Raw genomic sequence first — 27,211 nt, 5'->3', positions numbered from 1 at the left:
ATGAGATTTATACATTTCTTTTGATTAATTATAATATTACCTACTCCAAAACTAGATTTGTTTATTACAATCAATAAGTTGTATAAATGGTAAGTTGGTAGCTTACTAACTTGATGACTTTGTAAGGTTAGTGGTTCAAGTCCCTTAAAGGTAGGATACTTTTCCATTTTAGCTATTATCTTTAAATTATCTTTAAATTTTTCTTTATTTACTATAATAATTATTTTAGTATTTAACATGCCTATTTTACACAAGAATATATAACTAACTTAATTACCATAGCTGCAATAGTTTGTATATTTATTTGGGCATATATGTGTGCACCCATATATACCTAGATAAATATAACTAAAGCAACACACATGTATACTTATTAAAAATCAAGAAAACATGGACATATAAAATTCACATGAAATAAATATATTAGTATCATTACACATACTTCCAAATACTAACATCTAGTGATAAAACTATCAAATGAAATGATAAAATATAATCCCCCATACTAGGTGACTGATTTCCTATCAGGGTTCTAAGAATATAGGGGCACCTTTATGGATCATGATGTCATGTCTTTTTCTATAACAACTTATTTAAATATTTTGAGGCACACTTAGAATTATGTATCCAAGTGAAGTCAATGTTTGGTACCTGCACAAACCTACATCACACACACACACACACACACACACACACACACACACACACACACACACACACACACACACACACACACACACAATGTGTGTGTGGGTGTGGGTGTGTGTGCGCGCGTGTGTGCATGTGAAAACATTAATACAAGAAAGGAAGGAGGAGTACAACATACTATTAAAACCCTATAGGAGTGACTATGACTTTCTCCCCTCATCCAAAACACATGCCAAATAGAGTACATAAATATGATGGGTTAGTAGGGTTAGCCAAAATCATAACCATAAACAAAGTAAATCATTTTCATAGTATCCATAAAAACATAGTATGAAATATGATCAAAACATCATATTGATTAGAGGTCCAAACAACCAAATGCAAATATAGATAAGAAATTTGAATGATATATCTTAGTATTGCATTGGTGAGGATAAAAAATGGTTATTGTAATGTGAGAACAATCTCACAAATTTTCTTCTCTACAAAAATGAGTTAATCAAGAAAATCCCCTAATAGTAGTGTTTGCTTTTCACCTTGTTATCTTTTATACCTACTCCATATATAGAAAATCTAAAATATTCTTAGTTTTTTATTAAGATCCTATATTATAGTGAAGATAAAAGATCAAAACTTAAAGTTGTTGACGAAAATTCTATGAAAAGGCAAGTTAACTCTAAGAATTGTATTTATTGTACTAGGTTATTAAGATACCTCAACTAAGTTCTACCTTTAATACAATAATTTCTCCTTTGATGATCCTAGTGTAAACTATAAGGGATCTGAACAATGGTAAGTCCATGTCAAGACAACATGCATACATAAGAATCTATCTCTCTTTTAGATGTTATTAATAAGCTAGAGAACATCATCAAAAGGGTATACATAACCATTAAATGCTACACTTGGGCTATCCATAAATTCCTAAAGTTCCTAGTGTGGAAACCTAGGGCTCTGATAACAAGTGTAATGTCTCGCCAAGGAACCAAGAAGGAGAGGACTAATACTAAGTTTAGTGAATAATTTTTCTTTTGAATTTCTTCTTCTTGCTTGTTTACCTAACTTAACATACATGAATCATAACATGCTCTCTAATATTTTTCTATAACTATGTTGCTCCTAGTTTCTAATTATTAAGTTTTTTTTTGTTAGGAAAAAGTGGGTGAGCCACTACAATATTATATTAATAAAATTGATTCAAAAGCTCAACCGGGAAAGAATCAGGAAGAAAACCTATAATCGTTGCTGAATACAAAAAAATTGATTCATCGAATATTACATGTTAAGTATAGTTTACATTATGAGATATATACTCCTTTTGAACATATAGCTAAGAAAAGGACAAAAATACAAAAATTAGTACTTCAAACTTTCATTCTTCCATCTTGACACAGTCTGGAATGACTTGCATTTTGTGAACATCGTCACCCACAACTGGAATGATACCAATAGTAATGGTGGCCCAAGTGTACAAGTCCTGCCTCAAACCTACAATTGAGCTCCCTCCAGAAGTACCCAGTGAAGACACAACCGAGTCTCAACCAATGCATTGTTCAATTGTCTTTTCTAGAAACCAACTTGACGTAGGCATTACATTGCACTGAGACTATGTCTGAAGCCCAAAATCCCCTTGCCTGTTATCCAATTGATGTTGTTGATCATGCCATACATTCCACTCTACACATGGAGCGTTAACCGACATAGCTGAAGAAAAATATTGCGAACATTGGTTGGATGGGGCATTTGAAAACCTTAACAAGTCCAAAATGGCATACCCTATTTTTCTAACTTGATCTTCCAACTGAAAAACCAAGAGACCAAGTCATGACCTATAACGTAGACTTCATATGTGAAGGGATTTTTTTTTCAATGGCTCTTTGAAGCGCTTCATATGTAACCAGAACTTCATGTTTTTGCAACAATTGGAATTGTGAGAACAAGCCGCCCATTAAAGCCTACCCTACCCATAAGTCATATTGTTGCATGGAAATTTTAAGCTTATTATTAGCAAAGAAATAATGCTTGATGACCTTGGTGGCTAATGACAATAGGAGTTAGGGTGATTGCACTATATCCATAGCATTGGAAAGAAAGATTGACACCATGGTTATAGGGTAGAGGAAATACTTTGAAAATGGACAAAGAATTTCCTCCCCAATTACCTACTTTGTCACTTGACAGATGGAGGGAGAGTGAACAAAAAACATCAAATCTAGGGCTGCATCATCTACTTGCACTAGTAGCACATTTTCTTTAGGACTTGGTGGAATCTAGAGGCAATAATTCTTTGGCAAGATCGACCTATGTAGCTTGTGGAAAGTCTTGCAGATAAAGGTTGTGGCAAGTCTCATAGATAACACAAACATCCACTAATGTTGGCATTTTCACATAGTGTTACCAAATTAAAATTGACAGATTATTTTATAAGCGTGGAGTATACTTGGACAATTGAACAACAATATGTTTTGATATGCAAGATCAATGGAATTAATTGTGAGTAATGAAGTGGCACAAAACATGAAGTTTGGCACATGAGAAGTGAGAGGTGCCATGTGAAGACTTTGTAATGATTGTCCTCTAAACTCTACAAGGCGTACTTATAATTCCACATGTTTGTGTTATCATAGATCACATAGGAAAATGACGTGGGTAAAAAGGACCCGAAGTTGTCACTTTAATGAGCTTGACATTTGCAATCATTACCGCATCATGATTGAACTAAGGGATTTTATAACGACATGCCTCCATATTTTCCATGATCAATTTTTTAAGATCATCATGTTGTTCAATCATATTCATCGGATGTAGAGGAGATATGACCAATCCATCACATCCCAAGTTTGAGAGAGAGTCTGTAACTTTATTTCCTTCTTGGAGGGTGTGTGAAATACACACGTTGTGAAACGAATCTAGGAGCCGCCAAATTTGATGTAGAATGTATTTAAGGTGCCAAGAGTGTGTTTTCCTATTGATGCAAGCGTTAATGATGACCGAGGAGTCTCCTTCAATATGCAAACGACAATGATTTCCCTATTTAGCTAGAATTAGTCTTGCGAAGAAAGTCTGTGCTTCAACAATGTTATTAGTACCAACATGTAGAGGAGAGGTAGTGAGAGAAATTACATTGCCCTGGTAGTCTTAGATACATGCCCCCAATCCTGATATTCCCGGATTACTTCTTGAGGCACCATCAAAATTGAGCTTCATAAAACCCTCTATAGATGGACACCAATGAACATTAGACCGATCTACTAACATTGTGGCTAACTTACTCGTGCACCACCCAGATGGGATACACAACTTTTTCCATTCCTACAACATCCTATCATCTCATGGAGTGATGATAGGGTTAAATTTGCATTTGCTTAAACTTGCATTAGTCACTTCTAAATTTGATCTTTCAATGCCTTCTAAGACCCTGTCAATAGTAGAATTTTGTTTCCTAAATATACATTTATTTCTTTCCCACTGGATTGCCCATATGACTATAGTCGGGACACATTTCCATAAGTTAGCAAATAGAGAATTTGGGTAAAGAATCGACCATGCTTGGAAAAGGTCCCATTTATTACATTATAATTATATGAACTATCCAAATATTAAGTAAAACCTAATTTTCAAATAGTTTGGAACACAATTACTTATTCTCCTTCCTCAAAACTTCAACTTTTTCTCCTCAATCATAATATTGAAATTTTTTAAGGTGGATTCTTCCATTTAGTTTCTTGGCTAGCATTTCTCTACCAAATTATTTATCAAAGTCCTTTCCTCTTGGCTTGTCTTCTCTGAAATCCATATTTATAGTTCTCTAATTAGTTGAAGAAGTTTATTCCCAATGCAATGGTTGGTTTTAACATTTTATTTATTAAATAATCATATTTATTAAATCAAACTTTATTTACCATGATTGATGTTATATACACACACACACACACACACATATAAACTTTCTCTCCTTAACATTATATTCCTAGGGACTTGATCTTAAGGAATATAAATGACATAATGGTTAGAGAGAGTCCTTTAAACTCTTAGGTCCAAGGTTCATATCTCTTAATGAGTTTTATACATTTCTTTTGATTAATTATAATGTCACCTAGTCCAAACTAGATTTGTTTATTACTATCAATAAGGTGTATAAATGGTAAGTTGGTAGCTTACTAACTTGACTTTGAAAGGTTAGTGGTTAAAGTCTATTAGAGGTAGGATAATTTTCTATTTTAGCTATTATCTTTTAATTATCTTTATATTTTTCTTTATTTACTATATTATTTAGCTTAGTATTTAACATGCTTATTTTACACAATAATTTATAATTAACTTAATTACCATAGCTGCAATAGGTTATATATTTATTTGGGCATATATGTGTGCACCCATATATACCTAGATAAATATAACTAAAGCATCACACATGCATACTTATTAAAAACCATGACAACATGGAGATATACAATTCACATGAAATCTATATATCAAGATCATGACACATACTTCCAAATACTAATATCCATTGATAAAACTATCAAATGAAATGATAAAACATAATTCCCCAAACTAGGTGGCTGATTTCCTATCAGTGTTCCAAGGATACAAGGGCATCGATATGGATCATGATGTCATCTCCTTTTCTACAAAAACTTATTTAAATATTTTGAGGCATACTCAAAATTATGTAGCAAAGTGAAGTCAATGTCTTGTACCTGCACACATTTGCATCACAAACTAACAACATATACACAACATACATATATATGTACATGTGAAACATTAATAGAAGAAATGAAGGAGTACAACATCCTGTTAAAACCCTATAGGGGTGATTACAACTTTATCCCCTCTTCTAATACACATACCAAATAGAGTACATAAATATTATGGGTTAGTAGGGTTAGCCAAAATCATAACCATAAACAAAGTAAATCATTTCACAATATCCATGAAAACATAGTATGAAATATGATCAAAACATCATATTGCTCAGAGATCCAAACTGTCAACCTCATAATGGTTTTTGACACTTGAGTGCCAATACACTTAACCACTTTCTATATTGGAGCCGAGTACACCATGTATGTCGAGCCACAACATGAGTTGAGTCAAAAAAGACTTCAGGTGTCAAGTGATCTTCATGTGCCGAGTAGTCTTCAGGTGTCGAGCAAAATAAAGTGCCGAGTCATAGACGATGCCGAGAAATATAGAAATGAATCAAGTGCCGAGTAAGCCAGTTTTGTTATTAGTGCTGAGCATCTGGAATCAGCTAGTGCCGAATAACACAGAATGTACATATGAGTTTGTAACTTCATTGATTCATATGTAAACAGTTTTCATGGCTGACATGTGACGAATCTTGAAGGATTAAATGATAAGATCGAATCTTTTATTTTTCCTATGCAATCTACATGCAACCAATAAGAAAAATGATGAAGGCATGCAACCAATGGAAGAAGTGCAAATAATGAGTGGGAAATAGAGATTGAATATGGATCGTAGATCCATGCCTAACCCTAAATCCTCGAATGTCTTTATAATTATAAGGAAGATGAAATTTCATTGTAAATGAGAGTGAGTGGATATACAAGGGTGTAAAAGGAAAACTATTTTCAGAATAAAGAGTATCAGATCACAGAGGATCAAGATCAAAGATAGTAGACCAAGTGCCTATATTCAGCAATCGAAGGATTGTAATCTATCAGGTTTATTATACCTAATATTCTCTAGCAATTGTATTAGAATGAAAACCCTATGGTGATAGGTTAGCTTAACAGCTATTCTGTAGATCCTTTAACTAGGTGATTAAAATCCTTTAACAGGGTGACACTTCATGTAAAGTGTTTGTAAATCCTTTAACTAGGTCGCTATTGATACAGTGTAAAGCCTTTAACAGGGCAGACCATCAAAAGTGGTTAAAACCTTATTGCTGTAGTAAATTTTGTGGGTATCATCCCCACCCTAGTTTTACCTTCTTATTCCTGGAGGCTTTCTGGGTTGCCAAAATCTTAAGTGTTATGTGGTGATGCTTATGTGTATCTCATAATTGTTTGATATGTTTGTATGCATGCAATCTACTTTCAGTTAAAAGATTTTAATGGTAAAAATACAATACTTCTTATTCACCCCCCCTCTCAGAAGCATTCTTCCTATTTGAATATTCCAACACCAAACAACCAAATACAAGTATCAAATCATAAAATAGTGTCAAAAAGGGTGAGCATCACACTACACATAGAGCCATATCATCACGAAACATTTCACTCTAGAAGGTAAGTTCACTGTCTTCAACTTCTATCACCTTCCTTTCCTAAATCACCTTAGGAATAAGGATTTCATTTCTATTCCATATTTTCTCCTACACTCCATGGAAATGAATATGGAGTCCATTAAAGAGGCTAAAGCCATGGGAAAGGAGTTTGTTATCCTACACTAGGGTCTTATTTATAGATTTTATAAGTTTCACTTATTCCTTTGCCCTCCCAATTAATGTGTATGTTCAGGTTGTATCACATAATGAGGCATCCTGATTTGGTTCAACGTAGGACATTAGTCTCCCCTAGGTTGGTACTAGCAAGAAAAGGTGTACAATCCCTTAAAAAAAGTGGCCATTTCTCCTACCTCTGATTCCAAGATTTCCAAAAAGAATAGAGCTTACAACAACACCACAAGAACCCAACCACTGTAAAAGGGAAGAAACCGTTTTTCAAGATTGACTTAGATGATTGTATTGAAACTCCTAGAGCTTGTAGGTCTAATAGAATTACCATAGAAAAATGCAAAAAATCCTTCAAAGTCAATGAGTCCACCGATTTAGAAGCGTCTGATGAACATTCTAGTGATGAGTTGTCCCAACATTCTTCTAGTTTGAAGAGAGAACTCCCCCTTGAGTGACTATGCAGATGACTTTGGGCACTCCACTATCCCTCCCCTTCCCCTCCCCATGGTCCCAACGATAATCCTCCCCAAACCATAGTCCTAGGCCCCACCCCTAACCCTTCTTGCCAATAGATTGCTACTAAGGAGGAGCTAAAGCTTGACATCACCACCCCCAAATTTGGTGTAATGGTGGGCAAAATCAAACACCATCATTTGGACATGGAGGATACTGCAAAAGGGTTGAAGAAGGAGGTTGTTGTACTCAATGACAAAATACAAGACACTAACAAGTTTTTCGTTGAAGTGATGGATGCTTGTTTTGTCACCCTTTGTCTAATTCAAGAGAGGATAACAGATGTGAAGCCAAAAGCTGATGATGATTATAAAGATCTCTTTCAATTCCTCAAGGAAGAATGGTCCTCAATCCCCCTCTCTAAGAGGTTGGGAGGAAATGTTAATGTTTAGTTGGTTATGGGAATCTCTCTTTTTTGCTATCTTGTATGTGGTAGCCCTAGGGGCTTTATTAGTTTTTAAAAAACTGTTGTTGTTATTGGCCCTACACAACTCATCTTTTATCTAGACATTATGTTTTACTATACTATTACTACTAGTTTTAATTCTGTTTTAAGATATTCTTCTTTGTTCGATGCTTTTGATAGAGACAAAAAGTGGATGCTTAATGCTCTAGTCCTATATTGTACCATAGGGCAACACCCTTTCACTATTTTTTAATAAGTCTTTGTCTAAATAAGAGTACATCTTTAAATTGATGAAAACCAACATTACTTGATGTAGAAATTAACAATTTAATATGAACACCAAAATATTTGTTTCTAAATATTTGATAAAAAATAATAAGGTTACCCTGTTGATTTTTCACACTAAGAATTTTTATGTTTAAATTCTTTGAACACCAAAAGAAAATGGGGAATGAAAAAATTGGATCATATATATATATAGAAAAACAAGTATGGAAATATCCTAAAACCTAGCATGCTACTCTAAACTTGGAAGCTGACTAATATGTCAAGATATGTGCAAAATTATTTCTCAATTCCATCAATTTATTATAGAACAGCAAATCGTGACAACTAGATTGGAAATGATAATGGCATAAACTCATTGGCAAGCTAATAGCTGTAAAAACATTTAAAAACTCAAGTTTGGTGTTTGCACAGAAGCAGCAAAATGTTTACTAATATAATTACCGCCTGGGAAACATGAATGCACACCTTATAGAGAATTTGTTTGTATTTGCAACGTGATTAGCTGCATAAAAAATGGATTTATATCCAGACTGTAACATCCAATCTTGAAAAGCTGAAGGGGAGCTCTCAATCAGTTCAATGATTGAAATCAATGAACACATGGATAAAGACAAACCCGTCAATCTCGCTTAGACTTTTGCCAAATATTATAAATGCGACTTGCCTTTCAGCCCCCACTAATATCATTTTTATAAATTCAGAAGGGAACAATTCCGTCTCCAATCCGGTCTCCAGACGTAGGCTACAAGGAATGAAGAACTAGTAATCAGTCAGCGTGGGGTCAGTGTTAGGTGGAGATGGGTAATTGGTCACAATTAGTAAACACCATTCCTGCTGGCCTTAGCTGGTGTGCCTAATTATTTGGATAAGTACTTGTGTGCATTTCAATTCAGCTAGTTAACATATTATAAGGATTGTAACAATTCTGGTCTGGGCTGGACAACTGGTCTCTTGTTCAGCACGGGAGCTTGTGAGATGTGGTATGTATTTTACGAATTCTGCTATTTCAAATATCGTTTAAGGATGAAAATATTTTTAGAAGCTGTGGACGCACTTAGGTTTTCTTTTTTGGGGGTTGCTGGTGATCTTGAGCCTGGTATGCAGTTCATTTTTTTTGAAGGAGACTTAATTTTTATGAAACTTAAATTCCTGAATCATGCCCCTGCGATCTGCAGAAGTTCGCAAGCCACCTGATCTGAGTTGTTGCAAGGGGTTGACGTGGTATGTACTGTTTATTGCACTGTAGCTGGTAGCAAATGATTGCAATTCCGTCTTTTCATCTCTAGTCTGTAGAAATTCGAACGAAACTTGATCTGAATTGATGCTAAGAAATTTGACATGATATTTTTAATAACAGTTTTGCTCGCTGCACTTCCACACATTTACCTTTATATATCATACGAACCCTATGCATATAGAAATTTGCCTTGAAGTGGTGAAGTGGGTATTGGAAAGCTAAACTCCTTAAGCATTTGTTTGAAATTTATAGAAATTTGCAATGGTATCATAGGTACCAGGTATCATAATTGTCACATAGGTACCAGGCATCATATTTACAATCGTGACTTTTGCAGTTAGGATACAACTGCAATACCCAACCATTTGTCTCTAGAGATATATAGGTCCCATGTATATATGAACCCAGCAAAGTGATAGTCTGATAATTCGTGTACTGATTGTTAGAAAGCTACAGACCTGAAAAATTCATTGAGATCTATAAAAGGTTAGGTCTGTTAATCTAAATTGTTGCCAAGGGACTGGGTTTATGTATTTTAGCAGACGTTTGCAGGTTGCATAAAACTGTCATGCCACCCATTTACCTTTAGCAATCATGTAAATTCCATGCATGTATGAGCCCACTAGGATGCTAGGTGGTGAACTTGTAAGCAGATGTTTGCAGGTTGCATAAAACTACTATACCACCCATTTACCTTTAGCAATCATGTAAATCCCATGCAGGTATGAACCCGCTAGGATCCTAGGTGGTGAACTTGTAAGCAGACGTTTGCAAGTTGCATAAAACTGCTATGCCATTCACTTACCTTTAGAAATCATGTAAGTCCCATGCATGTATGGACCCACTAGGATGATAGGAGGTGAACTTGTACGCTGATGTTCTGTTTATTTTTGCTGTGCTTAATTGAAAAATGTAGGATGTACAGCCTATTACCCTTGATGATACTTATATGGTATACCTCGATGCCAGGCATTTTTTTTGTCAAGAGGTGCAGTTTACAGGCCAGCTAGGTGGAACTCCCTTAAAGAAAAATTTGAGGCTTGCCACTGCCCTTGTTGAAAAAATGAGTGATTGCAATGCTGAAAAGTATTCTAATTTATCAATATGTTAAGAAAATAATTTAACACCCAAAGTAATTATATACCACACAGATGTGGATGCATACAGATTGACACCTTGATCACCTGGATACCAATGGCTTGACTATTTTGGTTTAAGGTGAATCTGTACGAGTATATTTGAAGACTATATCTTGTTTAGCTGTTTGGTTGAGGTTTGTTTATTTTACAATGCCAAATTAATTGCTCACAGAAATAAAAAAATAGCCAGAGATTATCTGGGCGGTAAATGTTTGTATTGTTAGCAAGCCAATTGTTAGGAAATCTATTTGTGCTACAGGACTTATAATCTTGTGGATGTCAAATAAGAGGACGCAGCATTTTCTTCATGTTTTGAATCCAATCATTTATTCATGCCAAAGTGGTTCGAAAACCTATTAATACAATTGATACCCGGCAGGATACCTTTCAGGCTGTTAAAAGATCTGTGCGTACACATCTTGTCATATGATGCATTGATTATGGTGCATGCTGCACCTTACGCCTTATTTGAGTCAAATAAATTTCATCCAAGATTCCAAGGGAGATGATCCAACAATTACTATCAATGGTCAACCAGTTAACAGCTACCATAGGTCAAATAGTAGCTGCATTATCATAAATTTATCAATTTCATAGTTACCATGGTGAAGGAATCAAAGAGATTTTAAACCAAAGAAAGATACTTTTTACTGTAATCCACCACCTTCCGTAATCACTTAGGAAGGTTGATTTTCCTCCTATATGAAATCATCAACCATTATAAATTCTTAGGAAATTATCTGGGTGGCTTAATATTTCAGCAAGCTGATTCTTAGGAAAAATACTTGTGCTACATAACTCATGATATTGTGGAAGTCAAAAACGAGGAGGCAATATTTTCTTTATGTCTGAATCCCATTATTTATTCATGCTCTTGAGGTGATTGGAAAGCCTGTTTATACAATTGATACTTGGAAGAAGACCTCTTAGGATGTTAAAAGATCTGTGGCTACACAGCTTGTCATTTGATGCATTGATTATGGTGCATGCTGTACATTGTGACATAATTCAGTCAAATATGTTTTTATTTCATCCAAGATATCAAGGAAGAGGGTCCTACATGTACAATTAATGGCCAGCCACTTAACAGCTTGCAAATCAGGTCAAATATTAACTATTTTAAATTGATCATAACTTCATTATTTTTCCACAATCCATCAATTAATAATCTTGAAGCTTCTGGATTCAATTGTGTTTTTATCTTTTTTGCATCAACTTCTTGGATCATACTCTATGATTCATCATCAAGATGAAGAAGTGTAACCAGACAAAATAGTGAAGGGAACAATTTATGATTATCATGGTGAAGGGATAAAATACAAATAAAAGAAAAGAAACAATCATTTCATTGTAATCTACTGCCTTCCTTAGCCGCTTAGGAGGGTTACTTTGCTTCCTTTTAAGAAATCACCAATCTCTAGAATAATAGGCCTTTTGATCTATTTGCCATCATAAAAAATATCTTACTAATTCAATAAAAATCAAATAAGCACACACAATGTTTTGGGACAGTTTATTTAGCTCTGCTAGCTTAATGTTAGCGGATAACCATGATATTGTAAGTATTGTTTTTGGCTTCTAAACCTATCAACATTTTGAACTCTAATTAGTTGGGTTTATAATTAAGTACTATGACTTTTCTATAGCTTCAATCAGATAAGTATCCTTTATGCAATTTCAGAGGTAGAATACTGTCATCAAGATGAGCTAGAATGTTTGATTCTTTTAGAGGCTATTGAAAATAGTACTTGTTGGTCATTGAGTTGTATTAATGTACATGAATTTCTGGCTGGCCCTCATGTAAACAAATGCTCCTTTTAGTGATAAAGAAACCTATATATAGATATATAATATATATTCTTTGACTCTTTATTATATTATGAAAGTAGGTACACAGAAGAGAATTAAGGAAAACATAATCAGCGCCTGTGTAAATTTAAAAATAGGCAGCAGTTATGAGGTGATTCAAATATATATGATGGCTGCAAGCATGCTTTCATTAGGAAGAGGCTGCTGGGAAATCAAGACCAACTTGCATACAAAATTATCTAAAGCACTTCTATTTCTTTGTGACCCGAGACTGATCTTCAGCGTCTACTTAATTCGAACCATGCTTTCATTGAGATGTGGACTTGTATTTCCTTCTTTTTCTTCAGGAGGGAGGGACTTGAACTGGATTTAATACAGGTCATAGCTTTTCTAAGTAGTAAGAGTGGGTTAGATTCACTGAAAGTTAACCTAAGTAAGGTTAATTTTGGTCACCTTGTTTTCGGGGAGGAGAAACAAAAAGTAGGAATTATTTTTCACTTCTTCCTTGCCAGTCCCCTCTGCAGAACAGAGGATGTTTTGAAATTTATCCTTCTTGTTTAAGTGGATAGACACTTTTTGTGTTTATGTTCCTCAATCTTTTGGATTCTTTAGAAGATAATCCATAGTATGGAATCATGGATTAAGAAATTTAATGTGAAGACTCTAATTACTTATGCTTTTCTTAGGCTTAGGTTACTTGTTCTTGTACTTACCTTTTACCTTCTTAGTTACTGCTTTTGAGGAATCAATTACCAAGCTCTGCTCATCTGGTATTCACCTGCATCCACTTCAGTCAGATCTTTGAATAAATCTATTAATAAGAGAATCAAGGTTTTGATGAGTGTTATGAAGGATGGATCTTGGAATCTGAAATTCCACGGTTGAGCACCAAGCCCTTCTCCCTCTAGCTGGCATTAGTTGAGACCCTTGTTGGGAGAAGGAAAACCTTGATTTCCTCCAACACATATTACAGAGAGGGGACACGGGTGGGAAAGCCTTTAATCTCTTTTAGTGTACCTTGGTTCCTTGTTCTTGTCCTTGTTTTTTACATTCTTCGTTACTACCTTCCATTCCTTTCATACTACTAGGAATATAATTTTGGAAGCATTTAAGCCCTAGCGCAGAGAGCATGCACATGAAAAGAAGAAAGTAACAATGAAACATCATCTGCTTCAGTAGTGAGCAGAGTGAGGTGCAGAAAGAGAAATGAAACCTGAAAAAATTCTTTATCTAGGGAGTGTGATCTTGCTATTGAATTGGTCCAAGAAAACCAATATTCCGATATTAGACCTTATCCTTGACAGGATAGGAAAACCTTCTCAGATTTATTTTTCTTTTCAAATTGAATAGACATTTTGTGCTTTTGTTTCTTTATTTTTTGAACTCCTTAGAAGATAATTTGTAGTATGGGTTAAAATTTAAAAACATATATGTTAATGATCTAATTTGCTAAGTTACCGGTTCAAGTTTGGTTCCAAGTTTGAAGTTTGCGAACTGGTTTGCAAGTTCGTCAAAATTTTGGAAAGGGGCTTGGGTTCGTTAATACAAAAACATGTAATACACACACACACACACACACACATACATACATACGTATGTATGTACGTACGTACGTATGTACATTTTTATGACTCTTAGATTACATTCGATAACTTTATTTTAACCCCATTCCTAGTGATTATATGCCTGAAACCAATATATATATATATATATATATATATATATATATATATATATATATATATATATATATATATATATATATATATATATATATATATATAATATATATATATATATATGTATGTATGTGCGTACGTACGTACGTACGTATGTATGTACATTTTTATGACTCTTAGATTACATTCGATAACTTTATTTTAACCCCATTCCTAGTGATTGTATGCCTGAAACCAATGAAAAAGGAAAATTTAAGAAGAAATATGAGTAGCATCAGGTGTTATCTGTATTCCTACAATGATAATGAAATGCCAGTTTACCTAGCAGCAGAATTCTTCTTGAGTCCATCCTTATTTAGCCATGTTTTAGGTTCTTAATAAGCCACTTGAATACATCAAACTAATTAATGAATATCAAGGCATGATGGAACTGGATATGATAACCTTAAAATTAAAGCCAAATCAGTGTTGTATAATTTGTGGCAAGGGAGAAACAAGCATAAAGAAAACTAATAAGGGTTCATATAATGAGACCCACTCAGTTGCTGTGATAACCATTATTAGTTGAAAAGTTAAAACCAGTAATTCTGTCCTAAAAAGAGAAATCAGTCTCCAGCAGGTCTATATTCTGAAAATATACCTTTTGGATTGGAGAATGCAAATTGTTTCCAAACTGATAAAGGAAAGATTTGTTATCCCTAGTACCTACATTCTGCTTGGTGAGTAGATGATTGCTTGATGGTGATAAAATATAAGTGTTTCTGCTGCAGAAGCTAAAGGGAGATCTGTAGGATGCATTCTGTTTCCTTTCTATTGCTCAAATTAAAAATTTTTGCTCAAGGGAGATTTGTAGGACCCATTCAAGGATGGAGGGCTATTTTATCCCAACTAGCTTCTTGTTTAGAGATTGGGCATACTGCTTGAGAGGCATGGTCTGCCCCAGGTTTGAACTTGTTTCGAACCAGTTGGAACCACCAGGAAAAATATCGCACCCTGCCCAGACCAGACATCGAACCGGACCCAAACTTAGAACCAGTTCGAACTTCTGCTGATCCGGGGGATGCAGGGATGAACCATGGTAACTTAGCTAATTTGTAGTATCCCAAATGAGGTGACAACATTTTCCAAGGTTGCCCAAGCAATAAACAAGAGTAACTCAAATATACCTCTTACAATTGTAACTCCTTTGAAATATGGTGCTTTAATCAAGAGGGTCCAAGAAAGAATCTAGGAAGACAATTTGTAACTCCTATCTGGGAACCACAATTAAAGAAAGGCATGCAAGATTTTAATCAAAGAGATTTCCTCCAAACAGGTGCTTTTGTCAAGGTTTAACATACAAATTACATCCGTGGTCCACCATCTCAAGTGCCCTTGTGGAACTCTTCCACTTCCATGAAGTGTTATGATCAAGCATACAAGTCTTAAATAGGGCCCTTCAACGTTGCTACTAAGTGGGATGCCCAAAAAGAGATAGAAGGACATATGAATTGAAATTTTTTTAGAGTATAGGTTGTTTGATCATTTGGAAACATATTATACACTACTGAATGGAAAATGAAACTTAAATTAACATTTGGTGACGCTGATTGCTTGACATTTGAGATGTTCCTCCAATTATAGTTTTATTGGTGACCATTTTGAAGTAAGATACTTATTTCTGACTTGATGGTTATACCTACACATTTGAGCAGCTCAAGGATGGTGCATGTGTGACTTGAATTTCAATGTGGTGCATCTCAGGTTGTCTTCCTTGCAGTATGTTACTTTCTCTCAGATTTGTCATCTTCTTGATGTGATCTAATACCTCCAATTTCATTGGTCACACAGCTTAAGGGTATGTTTGCATCAATTATGGTTTGAAACTTGAGTTGAATTGGCATGTTATGTAGGGTGAAAGGGATTGTAATCTTTTTCTTTCCAAGTTTTGAAAACTGAGGAGAACTTTATTTTCAGGGGCCTTTGTCTATTATGAGATTAAAAAAGATATCATTTTTTATATAGATTTTGGTGGGTTCTAGTTGCCTTTTTTGCTTAGTTACCTTTGTTGTGGGATGGTCATTTTGTTTTAACTCTACAAGAGTTTCTACACCTATTTAAATCTTTTTTTTTTATAGGATCTTACTATTTTTTATTTACGATGGTCTTTATCTTTTCAAACCTCTCGCAAACATGGCTTTTTCCTATTAGAATATTTTAGTAACTTGGTATTTTTTGCTTCCTAGCTAGTTTTTTAGATTCTTTAGTTGATGGCCATTTAGCTATGCCATTTAGCTATTTCATTTATTGTTTTATTTAAGTCTTCTAGTTTTAGAAGACTTTAGCTTTAGTTTGAAGCTCTCGTAAATTGCTATATGTACAAGATGATTTAATTAATTCAATCAGGCAATTTTGAGTTTCAAATCCATGTTAGTAAAATGAACCACATGCAAAATAGACTTGGTGAAACTAATACTAATTTCCACACAATCCCACCAACAGTTATCTAGGATTATTTGCTTAACTTCCATTGCCTTTTTAGCCCTTTTAGTGTTTGGTTGACCAAATCAAATTTGGTTGACGACTATGCTGGAAAGGTCATTCTACACCTCCAGAAGTAGTCTTAAGATGATTGTGTTGTAGCTGAGTTGTGTCTCAAGTTTCAACAACCTTTTTAATATAAAAAATTAAAGAGAAAAACACTTAGATTTTAAAATAAATTATTAAAGTTATTTTTTAATTGTTTTATGTACCTTCAACAACTCTAATTTTGAGAATTGAATATGGATTGCAACGTATGGTGATTGGTGATGAACAGTTGGCTCTCCTTGGCCTTGACATGCACTTGTTTAATCCAGTCAGTTTTTCCCCAACTTTTGGTTGCATTAGTTTTATACTTTTAGTAGACAATGCAAAGTATCCAAATGATTTTTAAATAGTGTAACTCGACAAAAAAACCAACTGCTCAATAATTTTTGTATTTTTTTTGTTACCTAAAAAATGTTCACAGTCGAGTATGGGTGGTTTTTTCCCCCAGTGAACTTGCATAAATTTATATCCCTCTCAGGATATTTGAGTTTATGCAATACAATATCATTTTATCTTTTCATCTCTCCATCATGTTGTATCAAAGCATGGCAAATCTGTACATTAAAAATTGGATTGGTGCTGCCACAAGTTGTAAGCTGCAGAGTGCACAACAATTATACCTTCTCAGTTGCTGTGGTCATGTATTAACATAACCAAATATGAGAGGAAGTGGGCATGAAGAAGACTCAAGGTTACAGCTTTGTAGAAGAACAGCCATGAGAAGTTCCACTTCATCCGAGTAACCAAGTGTGAGAGAACATGATGTTGCAATCCCTGAGAGAGGCTCTGATTTGTTCACCATAATGTCATAATGTATAATGGTTGTGAGATGAGCTCATGGGAAATTACATTGACGTCATAGGAGAGAGATTGGGTAGCTTCAAGGAAGACACATGAGTCAGCCACATGCAGAGGGAAAATTCCTTTAAAAACTTGCAAACAAAGCTGCCAAAGTCTGCTGCAAATAGCCTTCTCAAGCAGGCCTCAATTCTTGCTAATGCTACAAATCCAGTGGCTTGAGAAAAGTAGTCACTTGCAGCATAAATAAAGAGAAGATAGATGTTGAATGCTACTTTGAAGTGAAAAGAAGCAGAGTTTTTGAAAGCTGGAAATGGTGAATTAAAAAATTATTGGATACTAATCACACACACACACACACACACACACACACACACACACACACATACATACATACATTAATTTAATATGTGAGAGCTAGAGAGGAACAAGGAAAGTGGTTTGACTCTTGGATTTTGATTAAGGGTCAAATGGGTTTTGGAGAAGCCTCAAAACCCTTTACAAGCAGATTTTATAGGGATCTGGAACCCTCAAAGAAACAGGTACAAAGAATAGAACATAATCAATCAGCAGCCCCACAATCAGCAAACCATCAGCAGCCACATAGAAAACTAAACATACTCAGTGCAAGCTGATACAACAGCAGGCCAAAGCCTCAAGAAATGAGGGTTTTAGAAGACCTGTTTAACCTTGAAACAACAAACAAGGGTTTTACTTGGCTACCCTAATCCAAGATATGGGTTTTAACAAGGCTGCCATCACTTTCATGGGTTTTAAAATGGAATCTAAAACCAACTAGGAGCATTTTGCAACGTCTGTCCACTAGAGCATCAACTCAAGTACATAATTCCTTCCCATCTCGATAGGAAAAGATCTCACTGTAATATTCCAATTTCGTACTGTCTGTTTGCCTTAGATTTCTGGTAAAGAAGGTATGAAATCCTGTACGAAGGTAGAATAGGTGAACATTGCCTTGTTTGGTAACTTTGTATTGAAGTAAAACCCAAACTAAGGCATACGGTAATATTGAGAAGTCCGTATGGTGGAGGGGGCAAATTGGTATGCCCGTATGGTAAGAGTGGCTAGTTCGTATGGTGGTGGCAATATGATTGTATGGTGGGAGTGGCTAGTTCGTATGGTGGTGGCAATATGACCATATGGTGATATGCACTATTTGCCCCTTAGTGTTCCTAAAACACAATTTCTCTCACCTCCAATTGAAAATCAAATGCAGTGTCGAAGGATGGCAGATGGCAAGGCGACGTATTGAGGGATGGCGTACCAAGGATGACATATCAAGAGATGGCGTACTGAGGATGACATAACAAGGGATGGCATACCGAGGGGTGGCGTACTGAGGGATGGTAGATGGTAGATGGTAGGTTGCAAATGGAAGATGGTGGATGACGGATGGCAGATGGTGGTTGGTGGTTGGAGGATGGTGGATGGAGGTGGAGGGAAATCGATCATACAGAGATAGCTTGCAAGCCATACAATTAACAATTGAAGATACACCTACGCCAAGGATTGCATAACGAAATGTGATGCTGAAATTTAGTGCCAACTCATGTAAATAGGATATTTATTGAAACCATAGATAAATACCAACAAAAAAGTCTAATCATAGATATATGCAATGTATCACTATATTAATAATTGCAGACAAGGATGGTGCTCTAGATGTGCTAGATCCAAAGCGAAGTAATACAGATTTAGAATAGGGTGAGGGTTGAATCCCACCAAAACTAAAATAGCCAAATAGGGAAGATCTTCCACTTCCGAAATAACATAGAATACTAAACTCCAATAGGAATTCGTAGTACAAAGAAATAACCCAAATCGCATGCCAAAAACATCCTACATGTCGGTCATAAATACCCCTACTGAAAAAGATCCCAAGGGTTTACAAAAGAACACCAACATGATAAACACCTCCGAATAATTAATAAAAATTAGGCCACGCTATTAAATAATTAAAGGTTGATTTATAATATTATTTAAATTTTGGGACCATTAATTATTTAAAGTATTTTATTAAATCGGGGACATTACAAATCCTCGTCGCCCAAAAATTGCTTGTCCGCAAGCAATGTGCAAACTTTAGGATCCCAAACCACGTGTGGACGTTGATAGCTATATCTACTGAAATCTCCAAGCTTCTTCAGGATCTCATGTGCATAATTGGATTCAATCGAGATGAGTAGATTGCCATTAAGCCTTTGATGCGTTGCTCAAATATAAATATTGCTATCTTTGAAAGCATCGGGATCCCATGGGAGCCAATCATAAAACACATTGATGCCTCGATGGAAAACCTTCATGAGATTATGCAGACCAACCTCTTGTGAAATCTCATAACTCAAATAAATCTTGTTGCTTTCATGAGGATGGTCCTGTACTAATGTAGATACAATGCCTTCACTGGATGCATCGCACTCCAATCTAGTTGGCACTGCCACAATACTTGTACCAATCAATGTTGGCACCATGCTAGATGACTTTTCCACTATGCCAATTGGCATTGCCATGATGTCTGATGACACTTCCATTGTACTTGTACTAGTCGACAACTTGATAGTCAAACACTACATTGAGCAATATTGCCACTGAACTTGTGCTAGTTGATACTACCATGCCAAATGACACTTCCATCATACTAGTCAATGCTGCCATAATGCCATTCGATATTGCCAACCTACTTGTTGTAGTTAGCATTGCCACCATGCCAGTTGACACTTTCGCTGTACTAGTTTGCACTGCCATCATACCTATACTAGTCACCACGATCACCATGCCAAATGACACTTCGAGCATACTAGTCCGTGCTACTAGGATGTTACTCGACACTTCCATTGTGCCCACACTAGTTGGTACCATGCCAATCAACACTCCCACCTTACTAGTTTGCACTGCCATGTTGTCAATTGGCACTGCTACCATACCTACTCTAGTCAACATCGCCACAAGGAAAGGTGACACTTCCATTGTACATGTATCACATCGACATTGTTAGTGTACCAATTGACATGACTACCATACCCGTACCATTCGCCACCATGTTAGTCAACACTTCCACCATACTAGATGACACTACTTGTACTAGTCGGCACTATGCTAGACAATGAATCCACCTCACCAGTCAATGTTGTCGCCATAGTTGCGAAGATAAACTCTCTATATAGCTTTTGTTGCTTTACTCTAATATAAACTTTGTCGTGTTTGTAGTCACCAGGATCCCAAAGAAGCCAGTCATAAACTACACCCATGTCCAAATCCATAGCCTTCATGTAATCATCAATCTCGTTAGGAACCTCGCAGCTCATGTAGATCCAGTTGTTTTTATGAGGAAGCCCTTCCCATGGAAAAATTGCAGTCATAAACGATTTAGGCATAGCTAAAAGATAAATTTCATGTTCAACCAATGGTGGTTGCTCCTACAAGGAATCATTGGTAGCATCTCCATGAAGTTGAACAACTGCTAGTAGAGCTTGCTCATTTGGAGGATCACCGATACAACTCGAACTTTCATCGCATTGATTGACGAGTATTGGTTTGATGAAATTAGTGCAGGCATCTTCTTCACCTTTTTTGTTATCTTGAAGATTCAAGTGCTTCCCACTAGTAGGCATAAAAACAAACTCTAGCAAATCCTCATGAGACTTCATTTTCCTCGTCACTTAGATTGCTATGACCAACCTCCTTAACCTTGTGCATTTGTGAAGTCAATTTTTCTTTACAGTGCTTGAATACATTATTGACAAATCTACATGTTGCCATAGAAGGGACACATTCTAGATTATGAACAACCCATAACATTGATATGATAGGTTGGGATATTTCATCCATCTCTTCCATGCACGAAATCATAAGTCTCTCCGTAACAACTGAAAGCCTGGAATCATGACACTCCTTTATGGTGACCAAGAAGTGATGAAACATATCATTGATCAAATCTTGCAACTCTCGATCTAAGAGGAGGTTACCTACTTGGACATTTGCGCAATTATCCAATATTGTAAATCTCTTACCAAATGGACCGCCACCAAAGTCATAGGCTCTAAAAGTTGTTAGCGATCAAATGCAATATCTCTATTATGGTGTTATCATCATATATTGGTGCTTTAGGAGCCGAAATTCTCAAGATCTCATTGAGACATGTTGCGACTCCCAACCTTTTTTCCTTGACATGGTGTCTCAAAAACTTGGGTTGACTTAAGGCATCCTTAATTGGAGAAAGGATCCTCTATATAATTCTTGAAGGTAATTGGTCCGCCTTACACAAAAATACTTCCAATATATCTAATGGAAGATCAACACCCTCACTGAGTTCCTTGCCAATCTTTTGTAGTACCTTTATCCACCACTCTCCTTCCCTATTGGGCGCCATAGTGTGATCCCAATCCCAAAATCTCTCAATCATCCCAACAGGCTAGGAAGATCACTAGCTCTAATACCACTATAATGTTCCAATTTCGTACTATGTCTGTTTCCCTAAGCTTTTTGGTAAAGAAGGTATGTTATCTTGGATAGGGTTAGAACAAGTAAAGATTGCCTTGTTCATACGGAAGTGAAACCTAGACTAAGGTGTATAGTAACTGTAATGTTCCAATTTCTTACTATGTCTGTTTGCCTTAGATTTTTGGTAAAGAAGGTATGCAATCCTGTATGGGGTTCGAATAAGTGAAGACTGCCTTGTTCGTATGGAAGTGAAACCTAGACTAAGGTGTGCAGTAATAATGAGAAGTTTGTACAGTGGAGAGGGAATTGGTATGTTCGTACAGTGAGAGTGGCTAGTCTGTATGGTGGTGGCAATATGACCATATGGTGATATGAACTATTTGCCCCTTAGTGTTTTGAAACATAATATCCCTCACCTCCTCTTGAAAATTAAGTGTAGTCTTGAAGGATGGCAAATGACAGGGCGACTTACTGAGGGATAGCATACCAAGGGATGACAGATGGATGGCATAATGAGGGATTGCAAATGTCAAGATGACGTATTGAGGGATGGCAGATGAATGACATACCGAGGGATGACAGATAGCAGATGACAGATGGTAGGATGGTGGATGGCAAGTGGTGAAGAATGGCGGCTAGCTAATGACAAATGGCAGATGGAGGTGGAGGGAAATTGATTGTATTGAGTTAGCTTGAGTCGTACAATTAATAGCCAGGTCCATGAAATTGACTAAGGAGATGTGTCCAAAGACACCAGAAGAGGAGGCTAAAATGTCCAAGGTACCCTATGCTTCAGCTGTAGGGAGCTTAATGTTTGTCATGATATGTACTAGGCCTGATATTGCACAGGCAATGGGAGTTGTTAGTAGATATACGAGTCATCCAGGGATTGAGCATTGGAATGCAGTTAAATGGATTGTCAGATATTTGAGAGGAACATCTAGTAAGTGTTTATATTTTGGGGGTTCAACTACTAATTTACAGGGCTATGTTGACTTAGATTTGGCAAGGGATATTGATACCAGGCGGAGTACTACAGGTTATATATTTACTGTTGGTGGGACAACAGTGAGTTGGATTTCTTAGTTGCAAAAGGTTAATGCTTTATCCTTCATGGATATATGCAATGTATCACTAAATTAATAATTGCAGATAAGGATGGTGCTCCAAATGTGCCAGATCCAAAACGAAGTAATACAAACACGGAATAGGGCGAGGGTTGAATCCCACTGAAACCAGAATAGTCAAATAGGGAAGATCTTCCACTTCTGAAATGACGAATAATGCTGAACTCCAACAAGAATTCGCAATACACAATAATTAATCGCATGCCAAAAACATCCTACACTTTATCATAAATACCCCTTCGAAGAAAACTCCCGAGGGTATACAAAAGAACATTGACAGGGCAAACACCTACAGATAATTAATAAAAATGGGCTTCACTATTAAATAATTAAAGGTCCATTTATAACATTATGTAAATTTTGGGATCATTAATTATATAAATTATTTAATTAAAATTGGGGACATTACACCCACCTCAATAGAAATAGCTAAAGAAGAGTCAAGTAGGTGGGAAATCCATATATTAACCAAGCCACTTAGACACACCTAGAGACTAGAAGGCCACGGTTGGGTAGAAGTGACCTAAACAAGATTTGAATGTTGGTTCAGAGCATGGGAATACAGATAGTGTTCGACAAGAGACATCTTCTGATGATAATGAGACTAACAGAGAGGAGGAAGTTATTATGACAAAACCGTTGCTATTTCCACGGCTTGTACTTTTGGCAACAACACATTTGGTTCCTATGGGTACACACAATGCACACATTCTAGGATTTGGACAACTCAAACAACCACTAGTGATGGCCCCTGTCATAGTAGCAGCTTAGCCGGTGGTAGCGACTCTAACCATTCCAGAAGTCGTGGCTATAGTTGAGACAGAGTCCCACCTATCAGTGACGACAACCTTGCTAGACCAGGTGATGGAGTTACTAGCATAGGAGGTTCCTGAGAGTTTGGAGACAACACAGGTTAGACTGGAGGTAGTGGGAGCTAATGTGGTGGTCACTATAGATGATGCATTACTAGCTACTAATGACGGTACTACAGCTCAGGACTTGAGTGAGCGGGACTTGAGCACATACTTGAGGGAGTACCATAGAGAGGATGTTAGAAGCAATAGAGGCAGCAATGGCCATGGAGCACCCCACACCATCAAATTGCTCGATAGCTATAGGGGAGGATGTTGGGACATACTTAGCGAATGTGGTGGCTCGAGGTCTCCAAGTAGCAGTTTCAGCACAGAGAGGTGCTTTGGAGACAGTGGTGCAGGAGTCAGAACAGGTTTTTTCATTCATGAGGGTTGGTTGTCCAACGAGCTTCTCAGTATGTTTCAAGGCATGGGGATGGCCGAACAAAAAGACTCCTGAGATGCAGCAGGAGTAGACTACTACAGAGAAAGAGTTGAGAATGTGATACGAGAGATAGTACAAGTATATCGGGAGGCATACTATGCTCTATGAAGGAGTGAGGCAGATTAGGTAGTGGCAGGGAGGGCTCGGGAGGAGACAACTACTAGATTAGCTGTAGTAGAAGCCAGTTTGGCCGCACAACAAGTAGCTTGGGAGAAGGAGCGGGCATCACTCATTGTTGAGAAGGAATCAGAGAAGGCAACATTCGTATCTTAGTTGGGGGACGCAAAGAGGGAGTCAGATGAAAAGTAGATAGAGCTCCAAAACATAACTGAGATGATGAAGAGAGCATTAGAACTTTAGATGTAGGCTAAGTTGGATTTGTACACTCGAACATAGTAGGTACATGAGTTAAGGGCGTAGCTGAATGAGTTACGGGCGCAGAGGACATCTACAACACTAGGTCTACTAGGGGCGCACTTGTCTTCTTAGTTTTTTTCTTATTCTTGATGTACTTGGTAGTTTAGTTGTCTCTATTTTTTCGTCCGGAGACAACTTTTCTTTTGGGGGGGATGATGTTGTCAATAAAACTATATTGTAGCCGACAGGATTAGTTAGTGTCTGAAAGGTTGTGTGATGGTTGAGTCACCCCTTCGGGAGATATATGTACATTGTCCGAATGGAATTATGAAGCATCATTGTACTTGTGATTGCATATATGCTTATATGAATAAAGTATATTTTTCTGTGTTACATTCTAGTCTCTTAATGCGATAACAATCTGTTTACTTTGTACGGTAAACAATTGAAGCATGCACCTTATGTGTGGTACATAAAAATTGATGAAAACCTCCCCACACATGGAACTACAATTGCATTAAAATCTATATTCTCAAAGAGAACATGGAGACATTGTCGTTGCAAACAATAATTGCATCTATGAAAAGTATTGATTTCAGTAGGAAGGAAGGATTTACATTTCTTTCAAGATGACAAATCTTGGATTAATGCACTACTGCCTTGGCCTAGAGATATTGCACACAAAGAGTAATATTTGTGTCTCTCTAACAAAGCATGCCAAGGAGCTCATGGAAGAATTCAGTATGAGTGGTAGGAAAACAAATATTGTGCCTATGCAACCTCAGCCCCAACTTTTTATCTATAGTATATCTTAAAAGTTAAAGCAATCCCTTTACAAACATTTTGATATAGAACCTCATTTATCTCACAAATACAAGATCATATCTAGGATATTTTGTGAACTACTTATCTAGGTTAATGACAAAGCCTAGGCAAATACATTGGAAAGCTGCAAAAAACATGTTGAGATACATGCTTGATACTTTCAACTTTGAATTTAGAGCACAAGAATGTCAAATTGTTTGATTGAATTCTTAGATGCCTATTAGGTGGGTTTCGTTGATGATAGAAATTCAACTACTAGCCAAGTCTTCAATATGGAACATGGAAACCAAGAAGGAAATGATTGTTGGCATATCTTATATAAAAGAAGAGTAAGGCTGCACAATAAACAGTGAACAAATCTAGCTTCAAAGAATCCTAGGTGATATGGGTATCCCCTTGGTGAAGTGTATTCAAGATGGTAATGAATCTTGTTATGTATGCACAATCCAAGCACATCAAGGTTCATTCCTGCTTCATTAGACAGGTGCAGAATAATGATGAAGATGTTCCATTTCACTACTCAAGTTCAATTGCAATGGTTTTACAAAGTCATTGTTTCCTCTAAAATTTGAATAGTTCCAAATGAACTCTTTTTACAACAGACAATGTCCACAAATTATATATTTTGTAGTGTTAGAAATCAAAATATCTAACCAGTATATGTTACTTTTTCCATTAGTTTCACGCTCTGCCAAAGTCTACTTGTATAAACTGATATCCTTCTAGGAATATCTAATTTAATGCAATACAATATCATTTTTATCCTCTTCACTCTTTGCTTAGTCATCTTTAATGTGAAAGGTTTTCAAATTATAGATAATCTAGTATTTTATTAGGATAGCCACTAATAATATTTCATCCATGTTTGTATCCAGTTTCTATATATCATAGTTGTTTATACTTCCTTTCCTTCGGATTTGCATTTTTCTACATGTCAATGTTTTAACCTTAAATTAATCCTTAAATAAACTAACAAGCTTATGTAGCACATATGTTTTGACTAGTAGCCTATAAAATAGTTGACAAATTTTCTCAATATATCCTTATTTTTCTTCAATTTCTATGCTTGGTAGTTGTTTATATTTGGCCTTTGCTTAGGCTTTGAATTGCCTACATGTTAATTTATTACCCTTACATTAAGTTGATAGACAAGCCAACTTAATAACTACATATGTTATACTTTTAACCTTAAAGGCTTAAACACATAAACTAGTTGATAAACTCTCTCTCTATATTGAGCTTGAGTTACACTAATGTCTTAATTTTTATAATGAAATAAGTAAATATATTATTTGAATTGATGATTGGGGAAGAAAATAAAATTAATTTAAATCCAATCTTATTTTTTATTAAACTGTATAGTTCCACTAATTGAATGGTATTACATGAGTATGAACCTACATCTATGAATATCATGTAAATATACTTGCATTTTGCCCCTGGGAAGAGTTGGGGGTATATGTGTTCTTTGTTAGCAACACTCTCTTCTTGAAGATGCTTGTTTTTGTTTGTAGGGCCATTTAGGAGATTCCACAGGAATTTGTTTGGATATCACAATTATGAACCTACATCTATGAATATCATGTAAAAGTAGTCTGCACACTGTCCTCAGGAGGGGCTGGGGATGATCTTT

General features: G+C 36.1%; 1 protein-coding gene across 5 annotated transcripts in view; it reads left to right on the top strand.

The window, feature by feature from the left end:
- Positions 1-9,180: 9,180 nt before the first annotated feature.
- Positions 9,181-27,211, top strand: part of LOC149566797 (protein IQ-DOMAIN 5-like) — a 41,141-nt gene continuing 23,110 nt past the window's right edge. For 2 of the 5 annotated variants that reach the window (XM_089820108.1, XM_089820111.1), the window contains exons 1-2: positions 9,181-9,265; positions 9,461-9,506. The gene's annotated coding sequence lies outside the window, so the exon portion shown is untranslated. Of the gene's footprint in view, positions 9,266-9,389; positions 9,507-27,211 lie in introns of all 5 variants that reach the window. The other 3 variants (XM_089820109.1, XM_089820113.1, XM_089820110.1) reach the window with 2 other exon arrangements.

This window comes from Cupressus sempervirens, chromosome 3 (assembly GCF_028749045.1).
Source record: "Cupressus sempervirens isolate cs-2001-9-10 chromosome 3, ASM2874904v1, whole genome shotgun sequence".
NCBI lineage: Eukaryota > Viridiplantae > Streptophyta > Pinopsida > Cupressales > Cupressaceae > Cupressus > Cupressus sempervirens.
This window is presented reverse-complemented; position numbering and strand designations above follow the sequence as displayed.